General features: G+C 38.7%; 1 long non-coding RNA gene across 1 annotated transcript; it reads right to left on the bottom strand.

Moving 5' to 3' along the window:
* LOC132240001 (uncharacterized) lies at positions 1 to 1209 on the bottom strand. Its single transcript, XR_009454207.1, has 2 exons — positions 289 to 1209; positions 1 to 248 (listed from the first exon to the last, which is right to left on the bottom strand). It is a non-coding gene; the product is annotated as an uncharacterized LOC132240001 (long non-coding RNA).
* Between the last annotated feature and the right edge of the window lie 18518 nt (positions 1210 to 19727).

Raw genomic sequence — 19727 nt, 5'->3', positions numbered from 1 at the left:
TTTTGCTGATGTGACCAAAAAAGGTAGTTGAAAAGAGGATTCCCAGTAGATTTTGTTTCATTCACACCGGACAGCTGTTGTGTTGGCTGTTGTCATGTTTGACAGTCTTAGGGAAAAGAGATCAGAATTCCTGACTAAATAGTCAGGTATTGTATGTTTTAAGAGTTCTTGTGGCATACCAGTTGAAAATCCCTAAAATACACCAATGTCAAATGGGGTTTGAATTTCTGGACCCTAGTTCAGATCACCTTGACGAAGAAAATGCATTTAAGTTCAAAGAAAAAGCACCTTGGTAACGAGGAAACCAATTAACAGTAAAACAGCTATGATAGAAATGAGGGTAACCAGTAAATGAGTTATACGTAATATGCAGAGTATGGGCAATTAAGTAACTTGAAAAGTACTTCACAGGCTTTATCAACGCTGTACTTCACAGAGAACAGATATCATTGATACTGTGGTGGTTTTGACTTAATATGGGCTCTATGTTGGAGAACTTTTAGTGTTTAGAAAGAGTTTGGCATAAATTACAAATTTGGTCAGTTAAACGAGAGAGAAAGCTGGATATGGATTTATACCTGACTGTGATGAGAGAATTCCAGATGTTTACAGAGGAGACTGACTAAATTAGGGATGTTGCAAAGTTCCACGTTTGGATTTTTGATAAATTAATCCTATTGAAGTGAAGTAAACCAAGGAAAAGGTCTGAAAACAGTATGTGGTTGTATTAGTAACTTTGTTAATGAAAAAAATATTTTTAGCCCCAATTATGAAAAGTAGGACCTGTTTGGAGAGTGGTGAAGTTAGCCCTCTTGTGAACTAGGTGAGACACTTCCCCCACAGCTTAAATTAGAGGTGCAGACCATAATAGGAAGAGAGAAGGAATAGTATAATGGGGTGAATGCCAACAAAGGGTAGTTCATAGGAAGGTGTTGAAGCCCAAGATGAATGGGGATAAGAAGGCTTCGTGCTCTCTGTTCCAGTCCTGAACATGCCAGATTATTTTTTTAATGACACACGGGAATAAAAGAGTTTGAGGGACAAAAGATGTTCTGAAGTCTGACAAATTTCCTTATGCAAAAAGAACTCGCATGCCTTTCACAAACCTAAAAATGTTGTAATTAGAATGGTTATTAGTACTTTATCAAATTAGTTGTCTAGTGGTTCTCAACCTTGGTTGTACATTAAAATTACCTAGGGACCTTTAGAATCCTGATTTCCCAGGTGTGTACTCCAGATACTAAATTTTGGTCATTGGGACTTGGGCATCATTTTTCAATTGGTGTGTGTGTGTGTGTGTGTGTGTGAAATGTTAAGAATATACCTGCATTAAAATCAGGCCAGAGTATAGGAAACACCTAAGGAAGTATGTGGGTAGGGGTAAAGGTGAGAAAAGCTAGGGTTGAAGGAGAGACAAAAATCCTGAGGTTGTAGGAAAGCATGTTAAAGCCCAACTTGATTGGCCCGCCACACTCAAAGCTACTGCACTGTCCAGTAGAATTTTCTGTGATGGAATTGTTTCAGAATGCATTGACCAATATAGTAGCCCTGTGGCTAGTGTGACTGGGAAAATTTTAAAGTATTTTTATTTTAAAGTTGTTATTAGATAACATGCTAGAGAAGGCTGATTACTAACTCAAAGTTCTATGAACAAATGTGTCCAACATTTTATGTGCTGAGTTCATTGAAATTAACATCCTTCTAGGACCTAGACCAGGGGTGGGCAAACTTTTTGACTCGAGGGCCACAATGGGTTCTTAAACTGGACCGGAGGGCTGGAACAAAAGCATGGATGGAGTGTTTGTGTGAACTAATATAAATTCAAAGTAAACATCATTACATAAAAGGGTACGGTCTTTTTTTTTTTTTTTTTTAGTTTTATTCATTTCAAACGGGCCGGTTTGCCCACGGCTGACCTAGACACAAACATTGAAAAGATTTCCCTAGTGTGAGAACCTCTACAACTGTAGAATTAGTCCATTTAGGTCACACTTTGATTTAGCAATGCCTCTTGCGGTATACATTTGTTTCTTTTAAGTGGGGACCCATCTTTTAGTTAAGTGCCGGAAGCCCAAGGCAGTTACCATTATTATAGAATGTTTTATATGCATTGTGCTGGAGTGGCTCATAGACCTACCAGCTGCAAAAGTACATTGAAAATTGCCTGGCTAAGAGCTGAAATGCTGTTTTATGCAACATGATTGGGCTTTAGAAATGTAGCAAAAATTCAGAGATTATACTTCCACCCATTTTCCTTAGCTCTTCCTGGATCACCCAGAACTCCTATTTTAAACCATTTATTCTACCTCAAACAACAAGCTTTCCAAATACCTTGTAAAAATTCCTCTTGTCAGGACAGTACACAGCTTTGTCCCTGTACCTTGATGCCTTCAAGGCCCGTTAGAAACAACTGGCAGTGTAATTGCAAGAATCCCTAAAAAAGACTGGTCTTTACACCAAAAGGGTTAATTAATGTGAAGGGTTCAGTGACACAGATTGAGTCACCTTTGCAGACCCACACAAGCCACAATAATGCATTTCTGATGTGAATTGGGGACATTAGTCGGGGAGAAAGGTGAGGCTGAAGACCTATTTGTTGTTCAATGACTCAGAAACTCTCATTTCCAGCTAGGTTGGTCCATAGTTAAAGTTTGATGGCTATTTTTTGGCCTCTTGTCTGCTTGCCCTAAATAATATTTGATACAGAGAGGTATGAGATACTTAAAATGCCCCTCATGGCCGTGCTGTGGGAAATTGCCCCTACTAGAGGGCTTGTAGAGGGGCCAGGTGGTCTAAGTAGCCACCCAGAGCCAACTGCCAACCCGACCTCATCCACAATATTTCTCAAGGAACCAGCCAAACCTGCCCCTCTCCCAGGACTTGATATGAGCTCTCCACAAAATCTATTTAGTGCAGCTAGGTCATTCCCAAATTCCCAGAAGCCATTGGGGTTTAGTTGCCAGAAAGTTGACTATGTAACTGCTGGGAGCGCTGTGGTGGCCTGTCCTTGCCAGGTCCCCCATCCTGCAGTGACAGCGAATTTTCAACTCTCAGCCTTGGGCAGAGGGAAAAGCAGCCCTTAGTAGAGTCTTCTCCCCCCGGGGAAGTAGCCACATCCTCATTCTCACTGTTCCATACAGCCTTGGTGTTTGCCGTTAGTGTTTTCATTCCCTCCTACAATACTGATCCATTCTTCTGGCAGGCCCGGCAGCTACCTGGGTACATAACCTGGGTCCTACTCCTCAGCCTGTGGACCAACCAGATGGCAGCACTCCTGAAGTTTATGCTGACTTGCCCTCTTAAGCATTCACCCGAGTGTAAGAATATTAATGCAGAGTCCCTCACTTCACCAAGGAGTCCGTAGTCTTCATGTAAATGACTCAAAGGTTCATTTTTCCTAGATCTCTACAGACCTTGGAAAGCGCTATCCTACCTTTGGTACATCTGAGGAATCCTGTTTTAACTTTTCCCACCAAGATGGCAGTTTCCTGCCCGTCCTCCGTACATTTGTTTTTCATTTTGTCTTCTTTACAGTGCCCTTTGGGTGTTTTTTCTCCTTCCTGTTGATTCCATAGCCATGTCCCCTGCCCCCATTTTGGCAATTTTATGGCAGTTTTAAATTCTGTTCTTCACTAGTTTTGTACTTAGCTTCAGAATATCCCAGACACAATTCACTTGCAATGTGACCACACACCTTTTTTTCTAAGAAGAATTGTCCTAGTGAAAAAAGACAACCAATGTTAGCAAAATGCATTTTCCTGTATCTAGCTGATATAAACACGAATGTATTTGCTCACATCAGAAGTAAAGATGACATACCATATTGTATAGCTATAGTTAAACATTTTCCTGTATCTAGCTGATATAAACACGAATGTATTTGCTCACATCAGAAGTAAAGATGACATACCATATTGTATAGCTATAGTTAAAGTTCATGTGCCTCCTAAATACCTGTTCAACTGTTCTATTTCTCTCCATCTTGACTGCCACCATCCCAGTCCAAGCTACCACCACCTTGCTCCTGGCCTACTACAATAGCTTCCTGTATACCCACGTCCACTGTGATCCTTTTCCAGTCACTTGCACAGCAGCCATAGTGATCTTTTCAAAATACATATAATCATGGCACTTTTCCACTTAAAAACCTTCTGACTACTTGCCCTTAGATAATGACAAAACTTTTTAACACAGTTTGCTCGACTATAAATGCCCCCCCCCCTTGCCTATCTGTCCAGCCTTTAACCTTTGCTCCCTCACTTAACCTGTTCCAACCATAATGGACTTCTCTTTATCCCTCTACTCCCCATTCTCTCCCCGCTACCTTTGCCCCTTTGGTTTCCTAGTTAACTTATGTTCATCTTTAGAGTTGAGCTCATGTTGCTTCTTCCAGGAAGCCTACCTTGCCTTTCTTAAGTAGGTCAATAGGCTATCATAGAACCAGGAATCTTTTTGGTAGCATTAATTACAGTCACACTCATCAATTTGTATAATTATTTGATATGTTTTTCTTAGAGTAGAACACAGTGAGTAGGAACCACATCTATTACTGTTCACCAATATATATATATCCCAAGTGTTTAACAGTGTCTAGGAGATAAATATATGTTGAATGAATGGGAAAGGGAAAGGAAGACGTAGGGGAAGGTTAGTCCTGGGTGAGGCAGTCTGGGAAATAGGCATCAGGAATGCCAAGCAAGTCTGAAGGAGCAAACTCAAAAATACACCTGAAGGGAAAGAGAAATAAAACACACCTGAAGGAGTGTTTTAATATCTTGTGCCTAACAAGGGGATGCATTCCTACAGGTGAATTTCGTGGCCCTCTTTCACTATAATGTAATTTCACAATCCTCTCCCAATGTCAGCCTCCAACAAATCCCTCAATAACCTGTGTCTGATGCCAAGGGTGAGAGAGAAAGGGCATTATCCAGAAAAGTTGGATGTGCTCATTGCAATTCACCTTGTCTTTCAATACCTTTAAGTCCAATTTCCCTTAAAAGCCCACTCTCCCCTAAATGAGTAGCTCTATCAACCCTCGTGTATCTTAATTTTTTCAATTAAAGTATACATAAAATGCATATGCTTTAAGCATACAGTGTCGCGAAGATTTACAAAGTGAACATGCTTGTTTAAACACCATCCTGCTCAGGATGAGGGACATTGCCGGTACCCAGAAACCTTCAAGCCCCCTCCAGTTGTTGCTTCACTGGGAACCCCTCCTCTGACTTGCATCACCATAATAGGTTTTGGCTGAGTTATGTATAGATGGCACAGTATTTTATTGTTGGAAGTTTGGGCTCCCCTTGAGAGAGAGTTTATCTGGGAGATGATTCCAGGAAACAAGTGAGGAAGTGAGAAGAGTCAGACAGTTAACACTTTAAGCGCCAAGCCTGTTTTATATTCCTTTCTGTTTAGCCCGCGATATCCCATTTCACCGATATGCTGACGGCACCAGTGACTGACCGGTCCGGACGGAAAGTATAGTGTCAGTCACCGGTGACTGACATGGCGCTTAATGTGTTAAGGAAGAAAAACCAATATAAGGGTTTGTTCTTGAGATTGGATACATAATGCTTATCTACTGGCTCCTGTTCCCCGTTGACTGAGGGATGCCACAAGGAGGTTAATTTCCCTGCAATTCTGGGCTGTAACTGATCTTAGATTCCAGAATTATTGAAAGACATTTAGATTGTTTTCAGTTTGGGATAATACTTCTGTGAACATTCTTGTACATGGCTTTTAGTTATGAGAACACGTGTACACACAGATGGAATTATTTGGTATGTGTATATTCAAGTTTAATAGATATTGCCAAACATTATCTAAAAGTGACTGTACTAATGTATATTTTCACTAGCTGTAAATGAAATTTTAAGTTGCTCCACATCCTTGCCAGCATTTGGTATTGTCAGTCTTTTTAATTTTAGGTTTTTTAATGGGTATGCAGTGGTATCTCATTTTGTGTTTATTTCCTTTTGGGTAAGCTTTTTAATGCAGCATAATTTAGATCCAGAAAAGTACATAAATCATGTGTACTGCTGTTACTTTTCATACACTGAACACACAGCAGCAAGAAATCAAGAATTGGAAAATCAGCAGCACCACCGAAGTCCCATGCATGTGTGCCCTCTTCCCACCACCATACCACCATACCAGCAACATCTACTATCCTGATATTGTAGATTCGTCTGGCCTGCTTTTGAACTTCAAATAAATGGGATAATATGTAGGGATTTTTTTTTGTTTAGCTTCTTTGATTCAACATTATGTCAATTCATATTGGTTGCATGTTGTAGTTTGTTCATTGATACTGTTGTATAGTATTACAGTGTATAAATATACTGCAGTTTATCCTATGAACAGGCATTTCAACTTTCCAATTTTGACTATTATGAATAAAGCTGCTATGAACATTCTGGAGCATGTCGTTTTTTGAACAAATGTATTTATTTCTGCTGACTATAAAACTCAGAATGATGCCCTGGCCAGTGTGCTTCAGTTGGTTGAGCATCATCCAATGCACCACAAGGTCACTGGTTCAATTTCCAGTCAGGGCACATGCCCAGGTTGAGAGCCTGACCCCTGATCGATGATCCCAGACCAGGGTGCATGTGGGAGGCAGTCAATCAGTGTTTCTCTCTCTAAAATCAATAAACATAAAAAAAAAATCTAAGTGAAATTACTGGGATATAGATTATTACCCCACACCACTTTCTAACTGCTGTTTTTTTCTCAATTTTAGCCATTCTAGTAGTGGTGTCACATTAAAAAAATCTTTGCTTTTTAAAAAAATAAGTGTTTAATGTTGGAATAATGTTACAGTAAAGTTGCAAAGACAATAGAGAGAGCTCCTTGCATACCCATTGTTCAGTTTCCCCCTAATGTTAACATTTTAAAACTATCACGATACACTTGTCAATACTGAGAAACCAGCTCTGGCAGGGTAGCTAAGTTGGTTAGAGCATCATCCCGATACACCAAGGTTGCAGATTTGATTCCTGGTCAGGGCATGTACAAGAATCAATCAATGAATACATATAATTAAGTGGAATAATCTCTCACTTGCTGGCTCTCATTCTAAAATCAATTTAAACCCTCACCCCCAGAAAACCTGAGAAACCAACACTGGTACATAACTATTAAACTGCAGACCTTAGACTTCACCAGTGTTTACCTGTGTGTGTAGTTCTGCACAACCTTATCCATGTATAAATTCATGTGACCACCACCACAGTGAGTACATAGAACTGTTCCATCGCCACAAAGGACCCTTTGTGCTACTTACCATCACACCACATTCTCCATCCTCCCACTGCTCTTCACTATAATTTTGCCATTTCAAGAAGTATGCGAATGTATGTAACCTTGAATTCCATTCACATTGTTACATGTGTCAATGTTTGTTCCTTTTTATTGTACCAGTTTGTTTACCCATTCATCTGTTGAAAGACATTTTTGATGTTTCCAGTTTGGGGCTATTAGAAATAAAGCTGCTATGAATATTTCTGTATCAGTTTTTTTTTTTTTTTTACTAATTGATAACTTTTTTATTGTGGTAAAATGTACATTACACAAAATCTACCATTTTAACCATTTTAAAGTATACAATTCAGTGGCATCAGTTATATTCACAGGGTGCAACCATTGCCACTGTCTAGTTCCAGAACTTCTTTACAAATGATAACATTTGCCACACATGCTTTATCTCTCGGCTGCTTCTACTGCTACTACTATTATTGTTACCATTCTCTGGAAACTTTGGAGATTAAATCCATTTACTTATTGAATTCAGGAAGTTTAACATTGATCTGATGGTATTATCCAATACACGGTCCATTTTTAAATGCTGCCAGTTGTCCCAATAATGTTCTTTATGGAAATTTTTATTTTATGACCCAGGATTCTGTCCAGGAACACCACTCCATTGGTTGTCATGTATATTTCATCTTCTTTAATATTAAATAGTTCCTTAGGCTTTAAAAAAAAATTTGGTCTTTTATGACTTTTTTGATGATTATAGGCCAATTTTTTCTTTTTATTTATTTTTTATTTTTTTATTATTATTATTTATTATTATTATTATTATTAGTTAAGGTATTACAAATGTGTCCTCATCCCCCCCATTAACCCCCAACCTCCCCCCCTCTGTATCAGTTTTTATAAGCATAAGTTTTCATTTCTCTGGATGTGGTGATTGGGTGTCGTTACCTGTGATTGTGCTGACTGGTAAGTAGTATACTAGTATTAAGTATATGGTTAGTTTTGTAAGAAACTGCCAAACTGTTTCCAAATTGCTCAAATTATTTTACATTCCCACCAACAGTGTATAAGAAATCCCTTTCTCCACATTCTTGCCAGGATTTAGGATTGTCACTATTTTTTTAAACATATATTTTATTGAATTTTTTTACAGAGAGGAAAGGAGAGGGATAGAGAGTTAGAAACATCAAAGAGAGAGAAACATTGATCAGCTGCCTCCTGCACACCCCCTACTGGGTATGTGCCTACAACCAAGGTACATGCCCTTGACTGGAATCGAACCTGGGACCCTTGAGTCCGAAGGCCGACACTTTATCCATTGAGCCAAACCAGTTAGGGCGATTGTCATTATTTTTTTAAAATATATTTTTATTCATTTCGGGGGGGTGGGGAGGGAGAGGGAAACATCAATGATAAGAGAGAATCATTGATTGGCTGCCTCCTGCATGCCCCATACCTGGATCAAGCCGCAACCCAGACAAATGCCCTGACTAAGAATTGAACCGTGATCTCCTGGTTCATAGGTTGATGCTCAATCACCGGGCCACGCTGGCTGAGCTCACTAGTTCTTATTTTCATTTTTCTTATACGTATGTAGTGGTTTTTGTTTTGTTTATAGTTTTTGTTTGCATTTCCGTAATGGCTAATGATATTGGTCATCTTTTTATGTGCTTTTCTGCCATCCATATATCCTCTTTGGTGAAATGTCTGTTCATGCCTTTTTTCCATTTTTTGATTAGAATCTTTTTAAATTGTTGAACTTTGAGAGTTCTGTATATATTCTAGACACAGGTTCTTTGTCAGATGGTTTGCAAATGTTTTCTCCTAGTCATTTTATTCTTAACAGAGCCTTTTGTAGAGCAAAAGTTTTTTTTTTTTTATTGCTTAAAGTATTACAAAGGGTATTACATATGTATCCATTTTATCCCCCCGCCCTAGACAGTCCCCTAGCCTCCCCTATCCCCCAGTGTCTTATGTCCATTGGTTATGCTTATATGGATGCACACAAGTCCTTTAGTTGATCTCTTACCCCCCTACCTCCTGCCCCCCAACCCTCCCCGGCCTTCCTGCTGCAGTTTGACAATCTGTTTGAGGCAGCTCTGCCTCTGTATCTATTATTGTTCAAAAGTTTATAATGGTCTCTATTGTCCATGAATGAGTGAGATCATGTGGTATTTTTCCTTTATTGACTGGCTTATTTCACTTAGCATAATGCTCTCCAGTTCCATCCATGCCGTTGCAAATGGTAAGAGTTCCTTCCTTTTTACAGCAGCATAGTATTCCATCGTGTAGATGTACCACAGTTTTCTAATCCATTCATCTACTGATGGGCACTTAGGCTGTTTCCAGATCTTAGCTATGGTGAATTGTGCTGCTATGAACATAGGGGTGCATATATCCTTTCTGATTGGTGTTTCTGGTTTCTTGGGATATATTCCTAGAAGTGGGATCACAGGGTCAAATGGGAGTTCCATTTTCAGTTTTTTAAGGAAACTCCATACTGTCTTCCATAGTGGCTGCACCAGTCTGCATTCCCACCAGCAATGCACAAGTGTTCCTTTTTCTCCACATCCTCTCCAGCACTTGTCGTTTGTTGATTTGTTGATGGTAGCCAGTCTCACAGGTGTGAGATGGTACCTCATTGCTGTTTTGATTTGCATCTCTCGGATGATTAGTGACTTTGAGCATGTTTTCATATGTCTCTTGGCTTTCTGAATGTCCTCTTTTGAAAGGTGTCTATTTAGGTCCTTTGCCCATTTTTTGATTGGATTGTTTATCTTCCTTTTGTTAAGTTGTATGAGTTCCCTATAAATTTTGGAGATTAGGCCCTTATCAGATATGACATTGGCAAATATGTTTTCCCACACAGTGGGTTTTCTTGTTGTTTTGTTGATGGTTTCTTTTGCTGTGCAGAAGCTTTTTATTTTGATGTAGTCCCATTTGTTCATTTTTTCTTTAGTTTCAAGTGCCCTAGGAGCTGTATTAGTGAAGAAATTGCTTCGGCATATGTCTGAGGTTTTATTGCCTTTGGATTCTTCTAGAATTTTTATGGTTTCCCATCGTACATTTAAGTCCTTTATCCATTTTGAGTTTATTTTTGTGTATGGTGTAAGTTGGTGGTCTAGTTTCATTTTCTTGCATATATCTGTCCAATTTTCCCAACACCATTTATTGAAGAGACTATCTTGGCTCCATTGTATGTTCTTGCCTCCTTTGTCAAATATTAATTGAGCATATTGGTTCGGGCCGATTTCTGGGCTCTCTATTCTATTCCATTGATCTATATGCCTATTCTTGTGCCAGTACCAGGCAGTTTTGAGAACAGTGGCTTTGTAATACAACTTGATATCTGGTATTGAGATCCCACCTGCTTTGTTCTTTTTCAGGATTGCTGCAGCTATTCGGGGTCTTTTTTTATTCCAGATGAATTTTTGGAAAGTTCGTTCTAGATCTCTGAAGTATGCCGTTGGTATTTTAATGGGAAGTGCGTTGAATTTATAGATTGCTTTGGGTAGTATGGACATTTTAATGATGTTGATTCTACCAATCCATGAACACGATATGTTCTTCCATCTGTTTATGTCTTCCTCTATATCTTTTTTCAACGTCCTGTAGTTTTCTTTTTATTTTATTTATTTATTTATTTTTATTGCTTAAAGTATTACAAAGGGTATTACATATGTATCCATTGTCCCCCCCGCCCTAGACAGTCCCCTAGCCTCCCCTATCCCCCAGTGTCTTATGTCCATTGGTTATGCTTATATGCATGCATACAAGTCCTTTAGTTGATCTCTTACCCCCCTACCTCCTGCCCCCCAACCCTCCCCGGCCTTCCCGCTGCAGTTTGACAATCTGTTTGAGGCAGCTCTGCCTCTGTATCTATTATTGTTCAAAAGTTTATAATGGTCTCTATTGTCCATGAATGAGTGAGATCATGTGGTATTTTTCCTTTATTGACTGGCTTATTTCACTTAGCATAATGCTCTCCAGTTCCATCCATGCCGTTGCAAATGGTAAGAGTTCCTTCCTTTTTACAGCAGCATAGTATTCCATCGTGTAGATGTACCACAGTTTTCTAATCCATTCATCTACTGATGGGCACTTAGGCTGTTTCCAGATCTTAGCTATGGTGAATTGTGCTGCTATGAACATAGGGGTGCATATATCCTTTCTGATTGGTGTTTCTGGTTTCTTGGGATATATTCCTAGAAGTGGGATCACAGGGTCAAATGGGAGTTCCATTTTCAGTTTTTTAAGGAAACTCCATACTGTCTTCCATAGTGGCTGCACCAGTCTGCATTCCCACCAGCAATGCACAAGTGTTCCTTTTTCTCCACATCCTCTCCAGCACTTGTCGTTTGTTGATTTGTTGATGGTAGCCAGTCTCACAGGTGTGAGATGGTACCTCATTGCTGTTTTGATTTGCATCTCTCGGATGATTAGTGACTTTGAGCATGTTTTCATATGTCTCTTGGCTTTCTGAATGTCCTCTTTTGAAAGGTGTCTATTTAGGTCCTTTGCCCATTTTTTGATTGGATTGTTTATCTTCCTTTTGTTAAGTTGTATGAGTTCCCTATAAATTTTGGAGATTAGGCCCTTATCAGATATGACATTGGCAAATATGTTTTCCCACACAGTGGGTTTTCTTGTTGTTTTGTTGATGGTTTCTTTTGCTGTGCAGAAGCTTTTTATTTTGATGTAGTCCCATTTGTTCATTTTTTCTTTAGTTTCAAGTGCCCTAGGAGCTGTATTAGTGAAGAAATTGCTTCGGCATATGTCTGAGGTTTTATTGCCTTTGGATTCTTCTAGAATTTTTATGGTTTCCCATCGTACATTTAAGTCCTTTATCCATTTTGAGTTTATTTTTGTGTATGGTGTAAGTTGGTGGTCTAGTTTCATTTTCTTGCATATATCTGTCCAATTTTCCCAACACCATTTATTGAAGAGACTATCTTGGCTCCATTGTATGTTCTTGCCTCCTTTGTCAAATATTAATTGAGCATATTGGTTCGGGCCGATTTCTGGGCTCTCTATTCTATTCCATTGATCTATATGCCTATTCTTGTGCCAGTACCAGGCAGTTTTGAGAACAGTGGCTTTGTAATACAACTTGATATCTGGTATTGAGATCCCACCTGCTTTGTTCTTTTTCAGGATTGCTGCAGCTATTCGGGGTCTTTTTTTATTCCAGATGAATTTTTGGAAAGTTCGTTCTAGATCTCTGAAGTATGCCGTTGGTATTTTAATGGGAAGTGCGTTGAATTTATAGATTGCTTTGGGTAGTATGGACATTTTAATGATGTTGATTCTACCAATCCATGAACACGATATGTTCTTCCATCTGTTTATGTCTTCCTCTATATCTTTTTTCAACGTCCTGTAGTTTTCTTTTTATTTTATTTATTTATTTATTTTTATTGCTTAAAGTATTACAAAGGGTATTACATATGTATCCATTGTCCCCCCCGCCCTAGACAGTCCCCTAGCCTCCCCTATCCCCCAGTGTCTTATGTCCATTGGTTATGCTTATATGCATGCATACAAGTCCTTTAGTTGATCTCTTACCCCCCTACCTCCTGCCCCCCAACCCTCCCCGGCCTTCCCGCTGCAGTTTGACAATCTGTTTGAGGCAGCTCTGCCTCTGTATCTATTATTGTTCAAAAGTTTATAATGGTCTCTATTGTCCATGAATGAGTGAGATCATGTGGTATTTTTCCTTTATTGACTGGCTTATTTCACTTAGCATAATGCTCTCCAGTTCCATCCATGCCGTTGCAAATGGTAAGAGTTCCTTCCTTTTTACAGCAGCATAGTATTCCATCGTGTAGATGTACCACAGTTTTCTAATCCATTCATCTACTGATGGGCACTTAGGCTGTTTCCAGATCTTAGCTATGGTGAATTGTGCTGCTATGAACATAGGGGTGCATATATCCTTTCTGATTGGTGTTTCTGGTTTCTTGGGATATATTCCTAGAAGTGGGATCACAGGGTCAAATGGGAGTTCCATTTTCAGTTTTTTAAGGAAACTCCATACTGTCTTCCATAGTGGCTGCACCAGTCTGCATTCCCACCAGCAATGCACAAGTGTTCCTTTTTCTCCACATCCTCTCCAGCACTTGTCGTTTGTTGATTTGTTGATGGTAGCCAGTCTCACAGGTGTGAGATGGTACCTCATTGCTGTTTTGATTTGCATCTCTCGGATGATTAGTGACTTTGAGCATGTTTTCATATGTCTCTTGGCTTTCTGAATGTCCTCTTTTGAAAGGTGTCTATTTAGGTCCTTTGCCCATTTTTTGATTGGATTGTTTATCTTCCTTTTGTTAAGTTGTATGAGTTCCCTATAAATTTTGGAGATTAGGCCCTTATCAGATATGACATTGGCAAATATGTTTTCCCACACAGTGGGTTTTCTTGTTGTTTTGTTGATGGTTTCTTTTGCTGTGCAGAAGCTTTTTATTTTGATGTAGTCCCATTTGTTCATTTTTTCTTTAGTTTCAAGTGCCCTAGGAGCTGTATTAGTGAAGAAATTGCTTCGGCATATGTCTGAGGTTTTATTGCCTTTGGATTCTTCTAGAATTTTTATGGTTTCCCATCGTACATTTAAGTCCTTTATCCATTTTGAGTTTATTTTTGTGTATGGTGTAAGTTGGTGGTCTAGTTTCATTTTCTTGCATATATCTGTCCAATTTTCCCAACACCATTTATTGAAGAGACTATCTTGGCTCCATTGTATGTTCTTGCCTCCTTTGTCAAATATTAATTGAGCATATTGGTTCGGGCCGATTTCTGGGCTCTCTATTCTATTCCATTGATCTATATGCCTATTCTTGTGCCAGTACCAGGCAGTTTTGAGAACAGTGGCTTTGTAATACAACTTGATATCTGGTATTGAGATCCCACCTGCTTTGTTCTTTTTCAGGATTGCTGCAGCTATTCGGGGTCTTTTTTTATTCCAGATGAATTTTTGGAAAGTTCGTTCTAGATCTCTGAAGTATGCCGTTGGTATTTTAATGGGAAGTGCGTTGAATTTATAGATTGCTTTGGGTAGTATGGACATTTTAATGATGTTGATTCTACCAATCCATGAACACGATATGTTCTTCCATCTGTTTATGTCTTCCTCTATATCTTTTTTCAACGTCCTGTAGTTTTCTTTTTATTTTTTTTATTTATTTATTTTTTATTGCTTAAAGTATTACAAAGGGTATTACATATGTATCCATTGTCCCCCCCGCCCTAGACAGTCCCCTAGCCTCCCCTATCCCCCAGTGTCTTATGTCCATTGGTTATGCTTATATGCATGCATACAAGTCCTTTAGTTGATCTCTTACCCCCCTACCTCCTGCCCCCCAACCCTCCCCGGCCTTCCCGCTGCAGTTTGACAATCTGTTTGAGGCAGCTCTGCCTCTGTATCTATTATTGTTCAAAAGTTTATAATGGTCTCTATTGTCCATGAATGAGTGAGATCATGTGGTATTTTTCCTTTATTGACTGGCTTATTTCACTTAGCATAATGCTCTCCAGTTCCATCCATGCCGTTGCAAATGGTAAGAGTTCCTTCCTTTTTACAGCAGCATAGTATTCCATCGTGTAGATGTACCACAGTTTTCTAATCCATTCATCTACTGATGGGCACTTAGGCTGTTTCCAGATCTTAGCTATGGTGAATTGTGCTGCTATGAACATAGGGGTGCATATATCCTTTCTGATTGGTGTTTCTGGTTTCTTGGGATATATTCCTAGAAGTGGGATCACAGGGTCAAATGGGAGTTCCATTTTCAGTTTTTTAAGGAAACTCCATACTGTCTTCCATAGTGGCTGCACCAGTCTGCATTCCCACCAGCAATGCACAAGTGTTCCTTTTTCTCCACATCCTCTCCAGCACTTGTCGTTTGTTGATTTGTTGATGGTAGCCAGTCTCACAGGTGTGAGATGGTACCTCATTGCTGTTTTGATTTGCATCTCTCGGATGATTAGTGACTTTGAGCATGTTTTCATATGTCTCTTGGCTTTCTGAATGTCCTCTTTTGAAAGGTGTCTATTTAGGTCCTTTGCCCATTTTTTGATTGGATTGTTTATCTTCCTTTTGTTAAGTTGTATGAGTTCCCTATAAATTTTGGAGATTAGGCCCTTATCAGATATGACATTGGCAAATATGTTTTCCCACACAGTGGGTTTTCTTGTTGTTTTGTTGATGGTTTCTTTTGCTGTGCAGAAGCTTTTTATTTTGATGTAGTCCCATTTGTTCATTTTTTCTTTAGTTTCAAGTGCCCTAGGAGCTGTATTAGTGAAGAAATTGCTTCGGCATATGTCTGAGGTTTTATTGCCTTTGGATTCTTCTAGAATTTTTATGGTTTCCCATCGTACATTTAAGTCCTTTATCCATTTTGAGTTTATTTTTGTGTATGGTGTAAGTTGGTGGTCTAGTTTCATTTTCTTGCATATATCTGTCCAATTTTCCCAACACCATTTATTGAAGAGACTATCTTGGCTCCATTGTATGTTCTTGCCTCCTTTGTCAAATATTAATTGAGCATATTGGTTCGGGCCGATTTCTGGGCTCTCTATTCTATTCCATTGATCTATATGCCTATTCTTGTGCCAGTACCAGGCAGTTTTGAGAACAGTGGCTTTGTAATACAACTTGATATCTGGTATTGAGATCCCACCTGCTTTGTTCTTTTTCAGGATTGCTGCAGCTATTCGGGGTCTTTTTTTATTCCAGATGAATTTTTGGAAAGTTCGTTCTAGATCTCTGAAGTATGCCGTTGGTATTTTAATGGGAAGTGCGTTGAATTTATAGATTGCTTTGGGTAGTATGGACATTTTAATGATGTTGATTCTACCAATCCATGAACACGATATGTTCTTCCATCTGTTTATGTCTTCCTCTATATCTTTTTTCAACGTCCTGTAGTTTTCTTTTTATTTTTTTTATTTTTTTTATTTATTTTTTTTTTATTGCTTAAAGTATTACAAAGGGTATTACATATGTATCCATTGTCCCCCCCGCCCTAGACAGTCCCCTAGCCTCCCCTATCCCCCAGTGTCTTATGTCCATTGGTTATGCTTATATGCATGCATACAAGTCCTTTAGTTGATCTCTTACCCCCCTACCTCCTGCCCCCCAACCCTCCCCGGCCTTCCCGCTGCAGTTTGACAATCTGTTTGAGGCAGCTCTGCCTCTGTATCTATTATTGTTCAAAAGTTTATAATGGTCTCTATTGTCCATGAATGAGTGAGATCATGTGGTATTTTTCCTTTATTGACTGGCTTATTTCACTTAGCATAATGCTCTCCAGTTCCATCCATGCCGTTGCAAATGGTAAGAGTTCCTTCCTTTTTACAGCAGCATAGTATTCCATCGTGTAGATGTACCACAGTTTTCTAATCCATTCATCTACTGATGGGCACTTAGGCTGTTTCCAGATCTTAGCTATGGTGAATTGTGCTGCTATGAACATAGGGGTGCATATATCCTTTCTGATTGGTGTTTCTGGTTTCTTGGGATATATTCCTAGAAGTGGGATCACAGGGTCAAATGGGAGTTCCATTTTCAGTTTTTTAAGGAAACTCCATACTGTCTTCCATAGTGGCTGCACCAGTCTGCATTCCCACCAGCAATGCACAAGTGTTCCTTTTTCTCCACATCCTCTCCAGCACTTGTCGTTTGTTGATTTGTTGATGATAGCCAGTCTCACAGGTGTGAGATGGTACCTCATTGCTGTTTTGATTTGCATCTCTCGGATGATTAGTGACTTTGAGCATGTTTTCATATGTCTCTTGGCTTTCTGAATGTCCTCTTTTGAAAGGTGTCTATTTAGGTCCTTTGCCCATTTTTTGATTGGATTGTTTATCTTTCTTTTGTTAAGTTGTATGAGTTCCCTATAAATTTTGGAGATTAGGCCCTTATCAGATATGTCATTGGCAAATATGTTTTCCCACACAGTGGGTTTTCTCGTTGTTTTGTTGATGGTTTCTTTTGCTGTGCAGAAGCTTTTTATTTTGATGTAGTCCCATTTGTTCATTTTTTCTTTAGTTTCAAGTGCCCTAGGAGCTGTATTAGTGAAGAAATTGCTTCGGCATATGTCTGAGATTTTGTTGCCTTTGGATTCTTCTAGAATTTTTATGGTTTCCCGTCGTACATTTAAGTCCTTTATCCATTTTGAGTTTATTTTTGTGTATGGTGTAAGTTGGTGGTCTAGTTTCATTTTCTTGCATATATCTGTCCAATTTTCCCAACACCATTTATTGAAGAGACTATCTTGGCTCCATTGTATGTTCTTGCCTCCTTTGTCAAATATTAATTGAGCATATTGGTTCGGGCCGATTTCTGGGCTCTCTATTCTATTCCATTGATCTATATGCCTATTCTTGTGCCAGTACCAGGCAGTTTTGAGAACAGTGGCTTTGTAATACAACTTGATATCTGGTAATGAGATCCCACCTGCTTTGTTCTTTTTCAGGATTGCTGCAGCTATTCGGGGTCTTTTTTTATTCCAGATGAATTTTTGGAAAGTTCGTTCTAGATCTCTGAAGTATGCCGTTGGTATTTTAATGGGAAGTGCGTTGAATTTATAGATTGCTTTGGGTAGTATGGACATTTTAATGATGTTGATTCTACCAATCCATGAACACAGTATGTTCTTCCATCTGTTTATGTCTTCCTCTATATCTTTTTTCAACGTCCTGTAGTTTTCTGAGTAGAGGTCTTTTACCTCTTTAGTTAAGTTTATTCCTAGGTAGCTTAATTTTTTTGGTGCAATGGTAAACGGGATTGTTTTTATAATCTCTCTTTCTGAAAGTTCACTATTGGTGTATAGAAATGCCTCAGATTTCTTGGGGTTAATTTTGTATCCTGCTACATTGCCAAATTCATGTATTAAGTCTAGTAGCTTTTTGATGGAATCTCTAGGGTTTTGTATGTATAATATCATGTCGTCTGCAAATAAGGACAGTTTTACTTCCTCTTTTCCAATTTGGATGCCTTTTATTTCTTCTTCTTGCCGAATTGCAATGGCTAACACTTCCAGTACTATGTTGAACAGGAGTGGTGAGAGGGGGCATCCCTGTCTTGTTCCTGTTCTTAGGGGAAATTGTGTTAGTTTTTGTCCACTGAGTATGATGTTGGCTGTGGGCCTGTCATATATGGCTTTTATTATGTTGATGTATGATCCTTCTACTCCCACCTTGCTGAGAGTTTTTATCAAAAATGGGTGTTGAATTTTGTCAAATGCTTTTTCCGCATCAATTGATATGACCATGTGGTTTTTTTCTTTCAATTTGTTTATGTGATGTATCACGTTTATTGATTTGCGGATATTGTACGATCCTTGCATCCCTGGGATAAATCCTACTTGGTCATGGTGTATGATCTTTCTGATGTACTGCTGGATCCGATTTGCTAAGATTTTGTTGAGGATTTTGGCATCTATGTTCATGAGGGATATTGGCCTGTAATTCTCTTTCATTGTGTTGTCTTTACCTGGTTTTGGTATTAGGGTGATGCTGGCTTCATAGAATGAGCTTGGAAGTGTTCCTTCCTCTTGAATTTTTTGTAGTAGTCTGAGGAGGATAGGTTTTAGTTCCTCCTTGAATGTTTGGTAAAACTCCCCTGTGAAGCCGTCTGGTCCTGGGCTTTTGTTTGATGGAAGCTTTTTGATGACTGCTTCAATTTCTTCCATAGTTATTGGCCTATTGAGATTTTTAGATTCTTCCTGATTGAGTTTTGGAATGTTGTATTTTTCTAGGAATTTGTCCATTTCCTCCAGGTTGTCTAGTTTGTTGGAGTAAAGCTGTCCATAGTATTTTTTAACAATCATTTGTATTTCTGTGGGGTCTGTTGTTATTTCGCCTCTATCGTTTCTGGTTTTGTTTATTTGGGTCCTCTCTCTCTGCTTCTTGGTGAGTCTGGCTAGAGGTTTGTCAATCTTGTTTATCCTTTCAAAGAACCAGCTCTTGGTTTTATTGATTTTCTGTATTGTTTTTTTGGTCTCTATGTCATTTATTTCTGCTATGTAGAGCAAAAGTTTTTAATTTTGATGATGGCCAATTTATCAATTTTTTTAGTTTATGGATTATGCTTTCAGTTTCATTTCTAAGAACTCTTCACCAAGCTCTAGGTCCTCACAATTTTCTCCTGTATTTTTTTATATATAAGATTTCAGGTTTAGACTGAGTTTTTCTTTTGTTTTGTTTTTGACATATGGTTGTTCAATTGCTCTAGCACCGTTTGCTGGAAAGGCTAACCTTCCACTGAATGCCTTTGACATTTTTATCAAAAATCAATTGAGCATACCTGTATGGGCTATTTCTAGGTTCTCTATCTTGTTCCATTAATCAATGTATTTATCCATCTGTCCATACCATGCTCTTGTTAGCTGTAGTTGTATAAAAAAAAATCTTAAAATTGGGTAAAACCTTTCACTTTATTTTTTATTTTTTCAAACTTATTTCAGTTACAT

The sequence above is a fragment of the Myotis daubentonii genome, chromosome 1 (assembly GCF_963259705.1).
Source record: "Myotis daubentonii chromosome 1, mMyoDau2.1, whole genome shotgun sequence".
NCBI lineage: Eukaryota > Metazoa > Chordata > Mammalia > Chiroptera > Vespertilionidae > Myotis > Myotis daubentonii.
Note: the sequence above shows the minus strand (reverse complement) of the source record. Positions and strands in the feature narration are given on the sequence as shown.